Here is a 7,172-nt window from a genome sequence, read left to right on the forward strand (position 1 = left end):
GAATTTGCACCACACAGACAGATAATGCAAGAAATACAAACAACAGTTATACAATGCCCTGAACTTCTTAACTCCAGTTGAATTACCTTCAGCTTCAAAGGTAACATTGCTGCGTTGTTTCTTAGAATGCGGACACCACAGTTGTTTGTAGAGGCTCTGCTTCTGTTGCTGCTGCTGCTTCTAGCAGTGTTGCTAATGTTCCTGGAAGTGCAGATGCTAAAGTTGCAAGTAGAGGCTCTGCTGCTACAGTGGTAAGTAGAGGCTCAGTTGCTACAGTTGTAAGTAGAGGCTCTACCACTGTTGTCGTACTTAGAGGCTCAGCTGCTAGGGCTGTATGTACAGGCTCCGCTGCTGCTGCTGCTGCTGCTGCTTCAAGCGGTGCTGATGATGTTTCTGGGGATTCAGCTGTCACAAATCGACGTTGAGGCTCTGCTACTGCTGTCGCAAGTAACGATACTGCTGGGGAAGTTGTAAACAATGCATCAATGAAAAAAATTATGTGACCATCCTGTGGGTAGAATCAACAAGATTTATACTAGATATACTTGCAAACATCTATCATGGACACTAGAATCTACAGTGTATTACATGCACATAAAGCAAATTATCAGTAATTGATTTTGTTTTGGGACTGAGAAGAGACGTTGACATAATAAATTGTCAGTAATAATCAATATCAGACTTTTAAAGAAAGGAAGTGGAAAGCTAACAGTCTTCAGCATCCTACAGTCATTACAAACTTCAATTACGACATTTGTTTTATTCATTACACAGAATTGAACATTTATATTGAAATGGTAATGCAATGAAAGTACATTGTACCTACATGATACTATGCATAAAAATCTCTACATCATTTTAAAATGAAAAAAGACATAATATATCTTGATAAACTTATTGATGTAGAACAAATCAGTAACTATGTATTCAAATTACCTCAGGCAGAAAGAGGAATGCCCTCGTCATCTGACATCCTACGTCCATCCATGGGCATGTTGAAGACTTGAAGCACCCTCCCTTTCCACCAGCCATTTTCACTTCTCATATGTACGCAGGAACCTTGTTTCGGTTTGGTCCGTTGAGCATGATAGAGGTCACTTGAGCTGACAGGATTCATAGAACCATCCCTCTTCCACTTGACAAGAACATCTATGCCTACGGTGGTTCAAAAACACACAAAATTGTATGGACAATTTCAGTGAGAAATTTGACAGTTGTGTCATACACTATGTGATAAAACATTACAAGTACCTGCAGGTTTGAAAAATGTGAAGAAGAGTATTTCTTAGAGCTAAAGCACAATTTCAGAAGAAAAAACAAAGTAACATAAGGAAATTCTTTACAGGCAATCACCTACGACATTTTGTGAGACAAAATGAAAATAGCTACAGCCAGCATACCTATTTGAAATGCAAAAAAAATTGTCATCAAAGTCTGCTGATCTCTGAAGGGCATAGTAATTCAGGTGCTATTGGTCGAGCTTTTACACCTTGGGGTTGGCAAAGGTAAATAATAATAACTGCTACACATTCTTTGATTAGAAATGTGATGTCTTTCACATAAAAACCTAACAATCTTATACACAGAAGTGTTAGTGCTTGCTTTTTTCTCTTTTAATACACTGAGTAGCACTCAACATTGATATACATGTATGAAATAATTACAGTAAGGCCATTAGAAACTTCCCCCAAGTATTCTCAAGCAGGTGCCTAGGGAAGAGCTTGTAATATCAACATGAGCCTGTCCTCACCAGGTTAATATCTGCATAAGATACTTGACAGTAGAGTTAGATAAGATCGACATTACAGAAAAGGTATGACTACATTACCTAGTACATTCCAGATATCAAAACAGTGATTTCTGTCAAATGACATGGTATTGTTCAATCATCTATTCCACTGAAAGTAATAAATGACCTATTCCATTCACCGTAAACTGAGAAATGTTTGTGAATACCTGGTTCCCGGTACACTTTATGGTCCACAAGTACCGGTACCATAATCACTTGTTACGAATCAAACTTACCATTATAGGCAGAAGGAAAAACATCCTCATCACCACTACTCTCTGCGGTTGTACGTAGAGGCTCTGCTGCTACAGTCTGAAAGGTTCAGCTGCTACAGTTGAAAGTTAGGATCATGCTGCTACAAATGTAGAGTTTTACAGTAGCATACGTAGACGCTCTGTTGCAATAGTACTGTCGGTAGGCCTACTGTAGTACATAGAGGCTTCGCGACTACAATTGTATGGAGAAGTTCAGCTGCTACAGTTGCACTTTACAGGCTCTGCTAATGCTGCTCCTGCGCCGAGAGGTGCTGCTGATGTTCCTGGGATGCTAGCTGCTACAGTTGTAATGATAGCGGTGCTGCCTTTGTTTGTGGGGACTCGGCTCCTGCTTGTAGTGGCCTGCTGCTCCTAGAATTATCCCCAAGATATAAATAAGGAAAATCATGTCAGTGTTATCAGGGCACAAATAGGATACCGCGGTAACTTATAATAGAATAAAAATCCCTGGATATAGGCTTATACTTGTACCGGTACATGAGTGTTAAAAAAAAACTGTGAGTACCGGTACCGGTAATCAACTTCGTTTAATTTTTCTGAAAGTTCATTGATATCTGTCCCGGTAATCAAAATAAGTAACATACCGGTGAATACAACCTCGATCTAGCCTATAAATTTACTGTTTATGCAGGATTTTAGTTAGACAGTAAAGGCCAGAGCAGTTATTCTTGCATGCTTAATGAAGCTATATGTAACTATAACTGACTTAACACTGACGCTAAACAGTCTCATCATGCAATTTCATTCTTACTTAGGGCCTAAATACTATTTTTTTTTTTTAATGCAACAACATGAATCTTTGAAAACAATGATACCGGTAATCATTTATTACTTTGGGCCTATTTTCAGTTGTACCTGGGTATTTGCAATTGCTACACGATATTTTTTTTTTTTTTCAGTTTATAGATTCTACTATGCTTTAGTTTAAAAAACAATGCATCCGGGTTGTATGGGAGGATTGCTTTATCTCTGACCAAGAATAATCAAGGACCACCTTCGACAAAAATGGTGGCTAGGTGTACGACTGTGTAGCCTGTCTGTAGGGTTGGACCTACTACTAATCGACCGCCTAATGTTTATTTGCTTGATAAGAATATTTAACACTGAAATTCACGTAAAAAACTTGACCTACGTGATTGAGAAAATCCAGCTCTATCAAATGCCGTTGTTCCCTTTTCGATTCGAAGTTTCAGTGCAAAAATATCGCCGACGAACTTGTGTGGCCTCGTTTCAGCTCCCCGCGGTAAATCGCGTTTTTAGGATCGACCGCTGATTTTGCATTGACAATGCACGTAAACCGAGTTGTATTGAACACCGTGTTGTACGAAGCTTTTTAGAAGCCTTTTAGAAACTTCCATAGACATTACATTGTGCTGTCATTACGATTCGGTGAAAATATTCATTCGAAATTTTGTCCTTGATTAAAACCATTAATGAACAGTGAATTATCGCGTTTTCCCACACCATCCTAATCTACATTCAAAGCCAATCCATTTTTATGTGCTTTGCGCGCAGAGAAGTGCGTACTAAGTGTTCAGTGCGCGAATTATACGCGGTCGGTTTCAATAAGGGTGGTCGATATGTAGTAGGGCTACTATACGTAGGATCTACAACTACAAGGAAATGAAAAACACAGGAAAGCTACTTTTACATGATAATGTCGAGCAATTCTACTTCTCTGATGTAATATTTTATGATTACACATTAACCTGCCCCGATTATCATTACTTTTGTTTTTAAACAGAAGATTAAATAACAAATGGGCAACAAAATGCACCTAGTAGTTACATACCAGCACAATTCCGAGTGCATGGGACTGATGGTGATGACGAGCCCTCGCTCGCGGCCTCGCAAGCTCCTCGATTCGCCCCACATACCTCACGTGTGTTCCGTCTGAACAGGGATTTTACGAACCGGCGTATACGAACATTTGCCGGTTCGTAATGTCACAAATTGCAGCATTTGGACATTTTGAAACTTCGTCACTACCAAAAATACATGTTTTCGTGAATTTTGCGATTTGATATTTTGGGGATAGATAGAGTTTGGTATGGACATTCAAAAAATGGAAAAAAGTGAATTTTGAAAAATTGACCCAAATTCGAACATTCGCCGGTTCGTAATGCGACCGACGAAATGTCCAAATAGATATATAAGCAGTCCATAGTCAAGTCAAATGTCCACATAAAAGAAATTCTTTCGTCATCTCAGGTCAATGAGAGTATCATGTCGGTCATAGGGAATTCAAATGTTACATAGCCTAGGTAATTCAAATATCCTTTGACTTGAAAACACGATGATAAATATTGCCTATGGAGACTATGCCAACATTATGCAACACAATTAAAGTGACATCCTCGCGCAGCGGTCTCAGTTGACGTCCCGTGCATTCGTCTTTGCGTAGGGATGTGGATGAACGCATCATGCGTTGGTCTTTGCGCAATGCTCGTGAGGAACGCATCATTCGCCGGTCCTTGCGTAGCGGTCTCGTTTGATGTCTCGTGCGTCCGTCTTTGCGTAGGGATGTGGATGAACGCTTTATGCGTTGGTCTTTGTGCAACGCTAGTGAGGAACGCATCATTCACCGGTCCTCGCGTAGCGGTCTCGTTTGATGTCTCGTGCGTCCGTCTTTGCTTAGGGATGTGGATGAACGCATCATGCATTGGTCTTGGTGTAGCGTTCTTCTGGATGAACGCATCTTGCGTGGATCTTCCCGTAGCGCTCTCGAGAAGTGCATCGTGCGTCGGCCTAGGCGTATGGTTCGGGATAAATACATTGTGCGTAGGTCTTCGTGTGCGCTGTTCAAATGTAGGGGTGATCTCCTCGTGCGCATATGCATGTGCACGCATACCGACTGGCTCCTGTACTTGTGTTGTCTCCCTCTCGTGCGCCCGAATGCTTCCTTGCGCATCAGCACTGGTGAACGAATTCTTCCTTGAAAATCCCTCGCCATGCTCAACCTTGTTCAACATTGTGCTTGGAGGTAGCATGTAAAGCGAGTACCGATATTCTCCAGGCCTATAAATGCGAGGATTTGGGCTAGTGGGTAGTCCATTCCTTTTATTCACATATGGGATGCTCATGCTTACGTATTCATCCACGGTAATTAGTGACTCATTATCGATATCACTGTAATGATGCACAACTTGAGCAGCAATATCCTCTGCCAATTGAGTCAAACAATCCCCTTCTTCTATATCTACGGCAACATATTCCAAACGGCCTAACGGAGAAGCCATTGTGGGCTAGTTATGTACCTGGGTTCAATCGAGCTCTTTACCAATCAAAACTCAATTTAGCAGCTGCCACCAATGTAACGACCTTCCACACCACGCGGCACCTCCCCGTACTTCACCAGTCAGAACATGCACAGCCACACCGTCCACAAGCATTCATGGGACTGACACACAAAGATTCTTGAATTCAGATCAATTTAACGTCAATATCTCAATTCTTTATTGATCAACAGTCTCACATGTCACCAAATAATCAAATAATCACAATCGACTTGTCATACCAACCAGATTCGTGTAGATTTATCCTGATTATCACAGCTCAATCTCTGTCTCGATTGCCTGTCCTAGTTTGTCACCCAGCAGCTCTCTTAACGTAGGCTGCAGCAAACTACCAACCCGTTACAATACAATATACTGTATGCATGTCTATGCAGTTGGGATTACAGCAATCAATTGTAGTTAAGAAGCGATTATACATAGGACCGCCATTGTAAGCATAGCTTAAAAAGATGGCCGGCCCGTAATTAACTGAAGAAATGTTCATTACCAGAAAATTCTGAATTGAACTCGTCAGGTAAATAATACCGGCATTGCACATTTTTTATGTATACATAGATTTATTTCATCCATATTTTAAATAGGAACAACATATACACCATAACATGATCATGAATATTTGTTTACAAATTAATGAAAGCAGAAAAGAAGAAAAGGAAGGAATAGAGCAAGTCACACAGAATAAATGTGCGTGTGAATGTATGTGTGCTGATGGATGGGTGCGAGGTGCGACATGATATATCATCATGGAACTTCATTTTATGAATTACAAAATTAGCGACTGTTTTGCACATCTCAACTGAGTTACTTTCAATGAAACATAAGGACGCTCCATAGCGATCAAAAATACATACTGAAACATTTCGAATTTCGAATCGAGTTCTGTTTGTCGAGAAGACTATAACAAACAAAATCATTATGATGTAAACAAACTTGTCATTATAGCTGACAGGATCATAAAAATTATGCTGTACATTCAAAACCCAGGTCATTTTTCAGGAAACTTGACGAATTTGTAGAAGAACACTTACTAATGCCAGAAACACAATAAAAAGTGGTGGTTCATGTGCTTGTTTTTGTGCAGCTAGCAAGTGCCCCCATGCGACATAAATCATCGTAATAGGCCATGGGGTGAAGCTGAAAAAGAGGCTTAGAAAATGGGTTTCGTTCCAGCAACACTGGCACTACTTTCTGAATGCGGAAATGTGATGTTTTGTACATCCTAAATATACTGTAAAAAGTTATCCTCGAAATATCCTGCAGTTTTTGCGAAAATCCATATTTTATAAACTGCGACCAGCAGCCCAATACACGTATGGTAATGGGGCTTCGGATTGTAGCATTTAGGATCATGACAGAATAGTATCGCGGACAAATGTCAACCTTAAATCGAACAAAAATTCTTCAATTTGAAGACTTACAAGTAAGGTTGAAGTATTGACAACAGGGTTCGTGCAAGGTTTGGTTCTACAAATAGTCATTTTCTGTTCGAATTGATGACTTAATATGACTAGGTCGAGAGGAATCTGGGAGAGCTACGCTGAATTGACGATCAGCGCAGGCGCACACATCACTGCGCACAAATTCCGTATCCATTGACTGGATATAGATGTAATGTGTGTGCATGCGCTGGCCGTCAATTCAGTGTAGCTCTCCCAGTTTCCTCTCGACCGAGTCACATTTAGCCATCAATTTGAACAGAAAGAAACTATTTGCAGAAGCAAACCTTGCACGAACTCTGTTATCAATACTTCAAATTTATTAATAAGTCTTCAAATTGAAGATTTTTTCCCGATTTTAAGTTGATATTTGTCC

General features: G+C 40.2%; 1 long non-coding RNA gene across 2 annotated transcripts; it reads right to left on the reverse strand.

Moving 5' to 3' along the window:
* Positions 1–386: 386 nt before the first annotated feature.
* LOC140235617 (uncharacterized) lies at positions 387–2,094 on the reverse strand. Of its 2 annotated transcripts, none has more exons than XR_011901702.1 (3): positions 2,026–2,094; positions 937–1,155; positions 387–459 (listed from the first exon to the last, which is right to left on the reverse strand). It is a non-coding gene; the product is annotated as an uncharacterized lncRNA (long non-coding RNA). The 2 variants fall into 2 exon arrangements; XR_011901701.1 differs by having other exon boundaries at positions 395–456.
* Between the last annotated feature and the right edge of the window lie 5,078 nt (positions 2,095–7,172).

The sequence above is a fragment of the Diadema setosum genome, chromosome 12 (genome assembly GCF_964275005.1).
Source record: "Diadema setosum chromosome 12, eeDiaSeto1, whole genome shotgun sequence".
In the NCBI taxonomy this organism is placed as follows: Eukaryota; Metazoa; Echinodermata; class Echinoidea; order Diadematoida; family Diadematidae; genus Diadema; species Diadema setosum.